We start from the raw sequence: 13,847 nt of genomic DNA, 5'->3' as shown, positions 1-13,847 counted from the left end.
TGCCCCAGAGGACCAGCCCACACCGCTGGGCGCTCTTTTCGGGTTTCCGGCTCGCTCTCCCCCCCTCTGCCTCGGAGTGGATGAAACCATCCACAGCAGCCAGACCGCTTCCTCAGCTTCCTATGGCTGTCTTCAGAACTCTGTTACAGGGTGGCCGCGTGGCCTAATGGATAAGGCGTCTGACTTCGGATCAGAAGATTGCAGGTTCGAGTCCTGCCGCGGTCGCAAGTTAAGGGTCCTCTGGGTGCTTTTTTTTTTTAAAATATATTTATAAAACACCTATTTTAAAGTGGCAGAAAAAGGAAGGAATCCCAGAGCAATGTCCACAAGGCAAATCTCAGAACGGAGGAGTGAACACGAACCCCGTGCTGATGCAAAAATCACCTAGCCAGTGATAACAATTAATGTTTATATTTATTTTTATTTCATCTTAAAGAGCTATAATTGTATATGTATTGGTTTTCAAAAAGTTTCTGATTATTTTTGAACCATTTGGGTGAAATTGCAATAACAGTAATAATGAATTAATAATGGTAGCTAATAAGATCCTGAAGAGTGTATCCCAAAACACAGAAGAATATCCCATAATGAATCCCATAGTGATGCCACAGCAGATCCTGACTCAGTGCATGAGTGGGAGAATGTCCCAGAACAAGGCCTGTTGAAAATATAGGGCCTTGATCCTGCAGACAGGTAACTGTACTGCCCAGAGAAGCCCAACTGATTTCCATGAGATTAATCACAGTAATAAAGTTAATGGTAATTGCAAGTGTTGCAGGATCTGGATTTATGGCTGTACATTCCAGACCATGCCTTATTATAGGTAGTGTCTGTTTCAAAGTCAACACCATCATACTGGGTATCCCAGATACCCCCTACTGCAATGCATGAATGCATATCAAACATTGTACATCCTTTTTAAATGTATGTGTGAATATTCAGGAGAAACACAGTATCCTCACATGTTCCATTCTTGTTCACCCTCTTTGCAATTCATTCTTCACCCTTTTTTGTCAGGGTACAGTATTTCCCACACATGCTGAATAAAACATTCTTGACTTTTCATTCTCCATCCTGTGTCCTGCAGCCACCTCAGGCAAGTATTGGTATTTGCCAGTGCATGCATTATTTTTTCTTAGTAGTCCTTTGAAGAGGAGATGTTTCAGGATGATTGTATTTGATTATCTAAAGCTCTGCAGGCAGTTAGTTGTCTCCAGCTTGGATGCAAAATGACCCAGTATCAAGAAAAAAATTATAAACCAGTCCAGCTGCTCCTTATCCATCACATCCAACCATAGGACAGCATTTTTCAACACACATATCTCAACTTGCTAAAGCCCAGATGTGGGACAAAGACCCTGGCAGCAGAGGCAGTGAGGGCTCACATGTAAATCACTAGACTCCAGGATGCAGATTTTTAAAACACATAGTTTATTAACAGGCAGTTACAAAGTAATAGTTGGGAAAATCTACAATAATGGCTGCCCCTGGTGCTAAAAAAAACATTCCAGATATCAGGCAGTCTACTTTAACCTACTCTTTTCAGGCTCTTCTCAGACGTCAGCTCTCCTGTGGAACCTTGATATTTACAGGTTGAAATCTTGGCCTTCATCATGTGTTGTTATTCTTTATCATGCATGCAGTGCTATGTGTACAAATATTTACCGCATGGCCCATGTGTTAAACAAAGATCAGCATTCCTGCCCCCAGGAAGCTCACACACTAGGGCTCAGATCCTCAAAAGTATCTAGGCACTTAACTCCCATAAGCTAGAAACCTAAACATATTTGAGTTTTGGGCCCAAGGCCCTGATCCTGCAAGCTGTTCTGCATAGACAGACCCCTATGCCTAATCAGAGCTCCACTGAATTGATGGAACACTAAAAAGGCACAGGGCCCACCTTTGGGGAGTAGCTTTCAGGACTGGAGCCTAAATTATCTCAGATTATAGCTTGACTCAAGCATCACCTAATGCCTAGCTCTGAAAGTAAGAACCACACACCTGCATGCAATTAGCCTGAATTAATCACCCACATAGTAAAACACATGAGCAGTGCAAACTAACAGTTTCTGTAAGGGGCATATACAGCAACTAATTGGCTAACAGAGTAAAGCCTGCCCCCTCTTTCCTGCCCCTTAGATCAGTTTGTTCCCTTATAAAGGCTACATTGCCGGTGAAGGAAGCCTGGCAAGGGAAATGATGTGAGCAGGGCTTTGCCTAGCCTATGAAATGTGTGTTTTAGAGAAGTGGTACATCACTTTAATGCGAATTTCACTTTTGCTAGCTGTGAAAGCAAATGTGTACACAGTGTAGTCTTAAATGTTATGGTGTTTATCTACTAAGGCAGTGGTTCTCAGACTGGGGGTTGGGACCCCAAAACACTCATGATCCCTTTTTAATAGGGTCACTAGGACTATCTTAGAGTTGCTGGGGCCCAGAGTCAAAGCTGAAGCCTGAGCCCAACTTCCTGGGGCTAAAAGATTCAACCCTGGGTGGCAGGGCTGGGTTACAGGCCCACTGTCTGGGTCTGAAGTCCCTGGACTTTGGTGCCCCCTCCCCCTGCCTTGGGTGGGTGGACTCAGGCTTCAGCCCCTCCTTCTGGGGTCATGTAGTAATTTTTGTTGTCAGATGGGGTTCATGGTGCAGTGAAGTTTGAGAACCCCTATACTAACGTAACAAGTATTATTAAAATACCAGAGAGATTTTTTTTTTTCACAAGAGAGGTACGATCCTGTTTGCTTAGATAATATAGTGTCTGGGGGTATAAGTTTTTATGGAGTGGTGCTGCTTAAATGAGCCATACAAGAGGCTGCCTGAATATTAGTGCATCTGTTGTGCAATGTGGTGGTTCTTAAACATAGAAGAGTCAGTACTCATGCCACAAACCTCTTCCGAAGCTGGAAGTAGAGACTACCAGGCTTGTGCAGGCTGGATGTATCCTTCCTGACCTCAAAGGGGGATGGCTGCCAGTAAAAACCAGGTGAGAGCAGTGTCACTGGTTAGGACTCTCTTTAAAGCAAATTATGGTTCTGAAGCTGGAAGTGTCAGGTTTATATAAGCACAACCAACCCCACTAGAAGTTGCTGGAGGAGCTGGGTGGGATGTGAGATGCCTCAGAGTAATAGCGCTCCTTAAAATACCAAAAGAGCCTGGCTTCTTTTTAGGTTTAAAATCTGGCCGTAAGTGTCACCAGGGGAGCTGCTGAATGCTCTTGACAGCCTATTCTTAATTTAGTTAGCCCTAGGTGTGCATTTAGGGAAGTGTGGGGTGAAGGTTGGCCCCTGTGCTAAGCACCCAGAAGTAATAACCGTGAGCTCTCTTGACTATCTACCTCTCAGGAGGAAACTGAAGGGTATGGGAGCAGATAGTAGTTGGTCAACATGTTGCTTACTTATCTAGCCAGCACATGGGGTGACCCAACAGGACTGCCATTGGGAAAGGTCAGTATTTACTTTGCTGAGGTGAAAGTGGAGCCAAACAAAGTGTAACTTACACACTAATGGGTCATTGACTTTGTGGCTTCTGTCGGTGGAGCACATTGCAGCCCCCAGGGACTCCTTGTGTTCTTTCACTCCTAGTTCATCCCCTTCCCTCTCTAGACTGGCGGCAGTGTTCCGAAGTTAGTGTGGTACAGACACAGACCAACAGAAATTGAGTTGTGTTAGATCTCCCCTCACTTGGCCAACAATGTACTTGGTGCACTTGGACTCTACAATGAACTATGCAGCTGTCTAAACAAGGTTTCTATTGCATTCAGACTACAATGGGGAAGCTTTATGAAACACATCTTAAAACTCCCCACTTCCCATGGAGGTTTAGCATAGGCTGTGTTGACATAGGCTTCCTGGCTGTTGTTTGTTATTTCACATCCCCTGAAGGGTATATTATTAATTATTGACCATTCTCCTGTCAGGCTCCAGTAGTGATTGCCACGTCTGAGTTACATAAACTCACAAAAGGATAGGATCAAGTAATTTGGCTTAAATGGGGCTGATTTTGCTAATGTCTCTCTAAACTCGCCCAGTTTTGCTTAAAATTGGTATTAAACATCCCCTTCAAATGTATGCAGGAGGCCTTGTGGTAATACATGAGAGCCAGAAACTGATGAGGCTGGCCAAGCAGAAGGGAAACCTGTAACGGTGGAAACAAGTGGGACCTGACCTCTGACACGGTCTTGGTTTTGATAACCAAATGCAAGCACAGGAATGAAGGTAGTGATTAAAATATGTTTAAACTGGCCCTTCCCTTTATCACCAACATCTGTACAGTTACTGAAAATAGGTCTGGAGTCCTCTAGCAGATAGATGGCTTTGTGGTATATGAATTCTTCTGGGGAACACATCCTTTCTCTCTGCCTTTTACTCAAAGCTTCCTACTTTCCCTGTATCAAAGGGAGGCTCATGCAAATCTAGAACAAAGAAATCTACAGCAAGGTACTCAACCAGTGAGGGAACTCTGCTAGTGATCTGCAGGAGGTTCCTGGCTTTCCTGTGTCTCCAGTGTCTGGTTTATGTGCTCTTGAATCTGCAGTAGCTGCAAGTCTGTCTGAATTGTTCCCCTTTAAGCTTCAAAGGCTCCTGATGCTGCTGCATTGCTGGGTCATGCTCCTGGGTAGCACATCTTGGCTTACTTCTCAGACTCTCCCACTACACTTAATAAATGGATTGATCAAATTGTCAAGCAGTCTTGCAGTGGCTCAAGAGTGTGGGTACCAACCTCAGGGAAGACTGTTAGGGACCAGGCCACAAACCGTCCCCAGATTGGTGCTATACTTAGATTTCACCAACCAATTATCAAGTGTACACTCCTCGGTTACTATAAGAGCCTAAACATGAAGACACAGACAGTCCTGTGGGATACTCTGATCTGTCCTGCCACTCAGGTGAGCCTACCATTGTGATAGATGGTCCCTTACCCTGGTGAGCCACGTGCCAAAGATTGCCGTCCCCTGAGCTAGACCATAGAATCACCTGGCCACTGGAGTCTGAGACAGGGACCAATGAAAACTGATCAGAGATTTGTGCAAGTACTGAGTTAGTAGTAATTCTAGCATAATCTACATGCCCTAGTTAAGTGTGCGATGTACGCATTTGTTTATACATTTTTAACTCCCCCAAACCTTTGTCTCTAGAGTATAAACTCCTTGGTAAAAGAAGCATGATCCCTGTCCCATTTGGGGGAGTGCAGTGCTGATGCTGCACGTAGACCCTGGAGATTTCCTGGGGCTAAAATACAGGAAACAACAACATAAATCTGCGTGCGGAATTGAAAATGGCTACAGTTGTGTTAGACTCAGCTGCACCTAGTGCAGAGTTAGGTGGTGTGGCCGGACTCCAGCCTATGTATGGGGTGGGGACACTTTGTGGAAAAAATAGAATGAGGAAAAGACAAAGTACCTTTTTTCTCCCTCGTGATATCACAACCTGGTTCCACCTCCTGGCTCTTGTAGCATTCAGGAAATGGATTCCCAACAGGGTGACTTGCCACTTAGCAAAAAGTCACTTGAATTTTCTCTTGCAGCAAAAGTGAAAGGAAACTTTTCAGGATATCCTTAAGGTGATGGGACAGTCCAAACTATTGACTTTCAGTCTGTGCCTTCTGAGCTTGACTCTTGCAAGAGGCTTGAGCTGTGGGATCTTAAATCCTTTACCTAATTTAGCCTTCAAGTGACTGAGTGGCCAACAAAGTGATTGTAGAATGAGGGAACAACCATTATGCTGTCTAACTTGTCTTAAATGTATGCAATAGATTCCTTGGTTGCAATGCCCATACACATTGGGCAAGACTGCCCTCCATCTGCGCATGATTATTTGCCACAGACAACTGGCATTTGCATTACTGGCAAAGGCAGAGTGGATGTGTGTGCACTGCAGAGCGATGGAACACCCCCACAGAATTCCAGTGTGCTTTCCAAGTAGCTTCACAAACGGGTTCACCAAAACTCTTCTGCTGCACAAAATTGAACTACTTTGCCTGCTACCCACCAGGTGGCAGTCTAGACTACTCTTTAGTTTTTTAAATAAGTACTGAACAGCAGGCTCTCAGTGTCTGTGACTTCTGGCACTTGAGAGTGTGTGTGTGTGGGGCGGGGGTGTTAAATCTGTGACCTGGGAAACTATAGGGAAAACCCACATAACATGTGATTGAGGTGGCTCCTCTGTCATGGCCAATGTAGGTAAAATAAGTGTTTAAAAACCTTATGTTAATTCAACGTTAAAGAGCTGCTAGAGTCAAAAAGTGGCTACAGGCTGATCTCTGTGGGGCTGGACTTGCCATAGTTCAGACTTCAGTAACAAATAATCACTTTTGTCAGACTCTCACAAAAGACACTGCCCTCCTAGATGGACCTGGAGTTCATTCTGGTTCATGCACCATCAGTTGTTAAATCCCAGTTGTAGGAGCAAATTTTACCCTAGGCTGGGATTGTACAATGGGTTTACAGAGGTGGTGCTGCTGTTGGCAGAAGTTGGCTTTCAGAGTCTTACTGATGCTGATGCCCAAGCCAGAAAGAATCAGACTTCGGTTCCCAAATTCCAGGTCGAGTCTGCAGGGTTGGTGTGACGAGGGGGGGGGCCGGGGCTCAACTCTCCCTGTAGAGGAGGGGAGCCTCACCAGCCTCGTTCTGTCCCCTCTGGGTCCTGTCCCTCGGGTCCGCGGTCCACCGTCCGGGCGTTTGGTCCCTGTGGAGCGGACTGAGGCACAGCAAAGTCAGTAGGGGTCCAGCCTTGATGCAGGCGGGCACCAAACACAGTACAACAAGCTCTGGCCCTTCGGGGCAGGGCAGGGCAGTGACAGAGTCAATAGGGGCCTGGCCCTTGGTTTGGACGGGGCACCAAACACAGTACAATAAGCTCTGGCCCTCTTGGGGCAGGGCAGAGCAGTAGCAAAGTCAATGGGGGCCCAGCCCTTGGGTCGGGCAGGGCACCGAACAAACAGTATGATCAGCTCTGGCCCTTTTGGGGCAGGGCAGAGCAGTAGCAAAGTCAATGGGGCCCAGCCCTTGGTTCGGGCGGGGCACCAAACAAACAGTACGATCAGCTCTGGCCCCTTTAGGGCAGGGCAGAGCAGTAGCAAAGTCACAGGGGGGATTCTGCCACCCGGCTACGGGTGGCAAGGGGAACGCAGGCCCGCCCACTCCTCTGCGTTCCAGCCCGGGGCCCTAGTAGTGGCTGTCGCCGCTAGTGGCAGTCAGTGGGGATCCGGGCCGCAACACACTGATGGAGTGATCAGTGGGGATCTTGACCGACACACACGGCCATAGGCTCGGGGCCTTCTGCGGCCTGACTATAGTCAGCCACCCCCGGGCTACTTCCAATCCCCCCTTCACTTCCTACCTGGTCCGCAGGGTCGTCCACCCTCATGGGCTCCTCCCAGTCCGGGCTAGGTGGTAGGTCCGGGAGCACCTCTGGGCAGCTGGGCCAGGTCTGGTCCGAGGGTTCCTCCGGGCCATAGTAAGGACTGGACAGCTTTGGTAGCTCCGCGTTGTGGTGGTGGGGAGTTAGTTCTGGTGGCTCCGCATCATAGCTGCTGCGGGGTAGCTCCGGCCGCACAGCATCGTAGTTGCTGCGGGTTGGCTCCGGCAAGGCCTGATACCTGTCTCTGAGCTTCGCAGCCTCCCAGCGATGAGGGTCAGCCGGCACGTCTGCTCCGGCCGGCAGCTGAGCTCCAACTGAAGGCCGGCACCCGGCTTTTATGCTTCCAGGTCGCTGCCTGACCCTTTGGGGGGCGGGGCTTCCACCCGGAAGTTCCGCCCTGGGGGGTGATTGACGGGGCTTAACCCTCCCTGTGGAGGAGGGGAGCCACACCGCCTCACTACAGTTGGCAACAAGGAAAAGTAATTTTGTAACTTGTAAACTTGATCTAAATTCCATGGCTGTGAACCACGGAATACCACCAAGTGTCTCTGCTACTGCAGCGTTGGTCACAAATGCATTGCTGGCAAGTCAAGAGAAAGCTGAAATATTCTTAACACTGATTCAGCCAACATGTCTAGCCATGTAGAGTACCAAGCAGACTGCTATGGCCTTGCTGCGAGTTAAGCATTGCAAGAAATATCTAGTAGTGTTGACTCTGGCTTTTAAACATGTAAACTTAGCTCTCCTCATCTTCTCCATCCATTCATATTCATCACAATTGCAAAATGTTCCCCTTTGGCTTGTTTGGGCATGCTGGGAGTCTATGTAACCCATGTCTGAGCAGGTCAGGCTGGGATCCCACTTCACAATAAGCAGCACACGGGTGGGATGTCTTGAAATGACATCAGCAGGAGAAAGGGCCCTTGAATGGCCGGGATGGAGCACCAGCTTGCTCCAGAGGGGAGGCAGGATTGAGCCCTTCTGACATCCAAGCTGGGCAGGGTTATGAATGGTTCTTCCCAGCATCCCTGTGTGGAGTGAAAGACTTGCTGCCTCCATGGGGATGGAGTGGACGATTGAGAATACTAAAATCTCTAGGAGCTCCCTACTGAGCAGGCTTTTATCCATGTTGTCTTATGGTGATGTGAGCAAACTCAATAGCAAGTCTTAAATACTTACACACACTAATATAATATAAACTTCTCTTTGTTGAGGATTAGCCACATGCCAAGTTCAGGGTTACTTTTAACTGTAGTGTTGATGACTAAGCAATGGAACAGGAGAACTTCAAGAACATCTGTCCTGTTGACTATCCATGGTACTCCTGAAAATGTGACACTTCACTTCCACTACTTAGACTGCTGAATGGGCTTCCCCAAACTTTACAAAAGGGAAACTGGGAGATTCATTGAAGTGAAGCTGTAACCTTAACTTCATAGCATTAAGTGCCATGAAATTACCATCCTTAAACCAAAAAGACCCAGTCTTGAGATGTATGTAACACTAAATGCCTAGGATATGTTTCTACACCAACCATCCCTTATTCCTGCCAAAGAGATGGCAGAGGTGGCCCCACCAGGCAGACTCTGACATTTGATGCTCTGCCTGGGTATCAAGGGGTAAAAGCTGCTCTCATATCTGCCAGTGAAATATTATTGGGATGGGAGGCTGTTCTTTGGACACTGAGTGTAAATTTGGTGGTTTAGAGAGCTTGAACAGCTGGCTCTAAAGCCAAAGCCAATTCCACCAAAGCAAAGCTACTGGGGGACATCTCAGACACCTGAATTGTCAACAAGTGAACTCTGACTCTTTCAGTGCTCAGAGTTCTGAGTTGCACCACTTCAGTATTTACACCATGAAGCATAAATAACACCAGGGGCACCTTGGAGATCGATAATGCCCTGAAGCACTAATGGCGCAGCTTGGTGCTCTAAACTTCCAGTGAAGCCACAGACTATCCCAGACACAATTTCGCCATAGAAACATTCATTGCATGATTTGGCATCAAGCAGCATGACTCAGACTACTTTCTCCTCTTTGCCAACATGGTCTTGTCAATGACCTTGGAAAACATCATTCTTTAGACATGACACCATGATGTGCTGGAGAGCAGGAAAGATCCTGGCATTAAAGTAGAACATAATGTTGTTATGTGTGTGGAGGGGAATCTCTTGGATATCAAATGTGATGGGGTCCTTTGGCCAACGTTTATAAGACATTCCTGCTATATAGGAAAAAGACAACTGACATCGGCTTGGATTGTTTTCTCAGACACACACAGGCAGTTTGCAGAATGCAAGAACGAGAGGTCAGAATCTCCAACATCTAACTCATTCACTGGGAGCAAACAATGACTAACTGTGTATTTATCTCCTAACTTTAGCTTCTGTATATGGACCAGCCCCTCCAAGATCTATGCTCGTGTCCTTTAAGTTGCGCACTCCTGTATTACATTTTAACTTGTATTGCTCCTATCAATGAAAACAGAGTCAGATTGATTTTTTTAAAAATAATTAGTAGCTGTGTGAAATTTTTCATGCTTGGACTTGAAAGCGTCCCTTCTGGCACTTTGTTTAATCTCTCTGAAGCCAGCCTGAACTGAAGTGTGGGGAAGGAGGGTTGAGGGGAAGAGAGTATTGGGTATATTTCCCCCTCCCCCCCCAAAAAGTAATACTTTCAATTCTGTCCTGCCACCAGCCTTCTCAGGCTGGAGTAATGGAGCCCCCTTACGTGGTACTGAACTCAGAGTATCGTTTTTCAAGCCTGATTCACTCCTTCTCCCTCCTCCACAAATAGACCACTCAAAATAAGTTGGAGGCAAGGCCTAGCACTCCCCTCAGTGGAGTCATTTGGCTTGTCTCGGTACACTATGCCTTTCTCTTCTGTCCTGTGGGCTTGCGGTGGTTGGGAAAAGGAAAGGAGCTCACAAACTAAGCAGCAATCACTAACTCTCTCTTACATGAATGAGGCTAGAAGCTCTTTAAAAGAATGGCCAAAGACTGGACTGAAAGGGCCTACCTACACTGTTGGGTCTGGGAATATGCTGGTAGCCTGAGAGTAAGGGGGAGGGGTGAGTCTCCCTTACAAATTGTTGTGGGTTGGGAGATGGAGGACCTCCCCAGTGCCCCGGGAGCTACCAGTTGCAGCCAGGAGAGGAATGCCCAGGGAAGGAGGCAGCAGTGTGGGATGTGAAAGTGGAGAAGTGAATAGAGTAGCCTGCCAAGGGGAGAAGGCAAGTAGGAAGTGGAGAATCACTATACATGGGGTGAAGAGAAGCAAGCCACTGGGAAATGTCTGAAGGGGAAGAAGAACAGCCTGCGGGGTGGGGAATACAGAGCATAAAGAAAGGGATTTCACTCCTCTCTCTAGAAAGACATATTGCTCAGTAAAGAGCTTAAATATGAAACACTCCTGATAACCTTCTTCCAGGCAGGCCTGCGTCTGCCATAGTGCGCCCCCCTGGTGGCATTGGAAGGTAGATTTCTGGCCAAACTCAAAAACAACTGAAGGACTTTGTCTACACTACGAAATTAGGTCAACGGTAGAAGTCGATTTTTTAGAGATCAGTTTGATACAGTCGATTGTGTGTGTCCCCACTAAGTGCATTCAGGGGCTGCTCTAGGGCTTTTGCCGCCCCAAGCACAGCAGGCAGGCTGTCTCCGGCGGAGTGTGCGGAGTGTCCGCTGGTCCCGCGGCTTCAGCGGACCTCCCGCAGGCATGCCTCCAAAGCCACAGGACCAGAGGACCCTCTGCAGACAAGCCGCCGGAGACAGCCTGCTTGCCGCCCTCGCAGCATCGGCAGAGTGCCCCCAGCGACTTGCCGGCCCGAGCACGCGCTTGGTGTGCTGGGGCCTGGAGCCGCCCCTGAGTGCATTAAGTTGGCGGTGTGCATCCACAGTAGTGAGGCTAGCGTCGACTTTCAGAGCATTGCACTGTGGTAGCTATCCCACAGTTCCCACCGTCTCTGCTGCCCATTGGAATTCTGGGTTGAGCGCCCAATCCCTGATGGGGCAAAAACATTGTCATGAGTGGTTCTGGGTACCTGTACTAGCCGACCTCCTGATCTCCCCCGGCCCCCCTTACCATGTAACTGGGAGGGTGTCGGTCTAGGAGCCGTGTGTTTCTTGGGGGGCGCTGTAGCAGCATGCTGTGTAGTGATGGGCTGTGTGGGATGGCTGGGCATTGCACGCTGCGCTGGAGATAGTAGGTTAGAAGAAACGCGGCTACTGGGGGGTGCATGCGGTATTCTGATGTCTGGGGTATTTTAAGAACAAGCAATAGTGAGGAGGGGCCTGACTCCGGCTGCGGGAGATACTGACTCCGCAAGGCAGCTTTACCTTGTAGGTCTCTTATTGCCACATGCCCTATGCTGGGCGATAACGGTTTCCCAAGCAAGACGCAAACCCGTCAAACAATAGACATATGAGCTCTGTTTTCCAGTAACGCTTCTGGGCCTGGAAATACCCTTCAGCTGCCCCAGCAGTGCCCAGCGTGGCTCTGAGTAGCAAGCTAGGGCTGCAGAGTAGCACCGGCCCAGAGGGGTTTCCTTAGCTCGATGGTGTAAGAGCTCGGGGAAAGGCAGGTCCTTGCAGTCCCGGAGGCTCTCGCCTTCCTTCTAGGCGGTGCTGGTGTTCCGGGCAAGCCGCGCTCCGGGGCATGCGCCTCTCCGCCAGCGTTTATACGTGTGATGCCCCATCCAGCGCACTGTGCCACAGCTCGGCTTGGGCTGGGCGTGAGGCGGTGCAGGGTGAGCCGGTCTCCTTTGGGGCCGCTGGCTAGAAACCCCCAGGTGAAGCGTCTGCGGCCAAAAGCCCCGAGGCTCGGGCGCTCAAGTCTCTGCCCCGCTCTCTCCTGGCGCGTCCCCCCAGCCCCGGTTCCTGGGCGCGGGCTGCTTGGCCAGTGCATGGGGAAGGGCAGCGAGGGGCCCTGGCGGGCAGCGCTAACTGGGAACGGAGCGCAACGGGCTGCCCCCTCCTTGACTGCCCCGCCAGCCCGGGGCGGAGGTTCCTCACGCTGGAGAAGCCGAGGGGGGCCGGAGAGTTCAGGGCCGGAGGTGCGACAGGCCAGGGCGTCTGGCGTGAGAAGGGAGCCCCGGGCGTGCAGACCCCGTTCCCTCCGCTCCTTCCTGCCTGGCTGCTTCCAAGCGGCCCTGTAGCCCCGCGGTGCGCCCGGGCCCTGCAGCGTGTGGTGCCGCATGTTTGCCGGCTCTGCTCCCTGCTCCGCTTCAGATGCCTCTCCCCAGGGACGCCAGGGCGGGTGCCCTGCGCCCCTCGACCTCCATCCCGTGCAGCCCTGGAGCCCTGGGCAGGGTCAGCAGCAGGAGACGGGGGAGCCCCCGTAGGCAGCTCCCTCTTTAGTGTCCGCCTGCTCGTGGGACAGCTCGGGGCAGCCTCTGCTCTGAGCTCCCTTTCCTTCCATCGCTTCAGCGGGGTCTTGACGAGCTGCGGCGGGGCCCTTCCCAGCTCAGTGCATCTGTGGACGGGAAGGGCCAGAGCGTGAGCCCCTGCGCCCCTAAGGATCCAGATTGCTGCCTGTGGGCCACCACTGAAGCCTTGGGGGCGGGGAAGCCGGAGTCTGTGTGTATGGATGGGGTCGGGGGCGCCCCCCCGGACAGAAGCCCCTCTGGCTGGTCCCTACTCGGCCTTTTCTCCAGCCCTTGCTGAGCCCCGGGTGGGGTGTTTGCTTCCCCGCTGCTTCCCCCGCAGCCCAGCTTTGTTGCGCCAGCCGGAAAGGAGCCAGCGGTGACCTAGGAACGCTGCCAAGGGGCTGGGGTCACTCGCACACTCAGCCCGGACTGGACTAGGGATCCCTGGTTCCTGCTGTCGGGGGCTGAGGAGACCCGCAACAAGCAGCAGCCTGGCCGTGCGGAATCGCTAGGGGAGCCCACGCCACCTTCTTCCCCTGCGGGCGGTGCGAGGGGCGGCTGCCCCCAGGTCAGAACCAGGCTTTGCCGGGCATCCACTAGGGCTGCTCAGGCTCGGGGCAGGAGGCTGCTCCTGGGGAGTTACAGAGCCCACCGGCCAAGCGGTGAGCGAGCTCTGGAGAGTGAATCTCTGGGGTGGGCTTTGTGCCTCTCTTCTGGGCAGAGCTAACCTGCCTCCAATGTTTCGGCCTTTGCCCGGGGGTAGGTCTTGTTCTCGCCACGTTGTGCAGGTGGTTTTCCTCCTTCACCCGCAAAGGTAGGAGTGACGGTAGTTCTAGTCCTGGCTCAACCCTCTGGGTCCCAATGTGACCTTGAAGTTCAGAGGACTCCGTTACCCCCACCGCACCTCTCCCAGTGACCCGAGCAAGTGACCCTCTCAAGCACAATATGGAGGGGCTGGGACAGTGCACCTGTGGGATTTGACTTCTTTGTTTTAATTTTGCGTATGTTCCCAAAGAACTTGGACTAAAATCCCAGAGCATCAGGGCTTTGCTGAGGTCTCCCCCCAACCCTGTCATTTAGTTTATACTAGATTCGTCTTAGCAGGTGCAAGATGGAAATGCAAAGCC

General features: G+C 50.5%; 1 non-coding gene across 1 annotated transcript; it reads left to right on the top strand.

The window, feature by feature from the left end:
• The first annotated feature begins 152 nt into the window (after positions 1 to 152).
• TRNAR-UCG (transfer RNA arginine (anticodon UCG)) lies at positions 153 to 225 on the top strand. Its single transcript has one exon. It is a non-coding gene; the product is annotated as a tRNA-Arg (tRNA).
• Positions 226 to 13,847: the final 13,622 nt, after the last annotated feature.

Source organism: Chelonoidis abingdonii, chromosome 9 (genome assembly GCF_003597395.2).
Source record: "Chelonoidis abingdonii isolate Lonesome George chromosome 9, CheloAbing_2.0, whole genome shotgun sequence".
In the NCBI taxonomy this organism is placed as follows: Eukaryota; Metazoa; Chordata; order Testudines; family Testudinidae; genus Chelonoidis; species Chelonoidis abingdonii.
The sequence above is the reverse complement of the archived record's forward strand: the minus strand, read 5'-3'. Positions and strand labels throughout refer to the sequence as shown.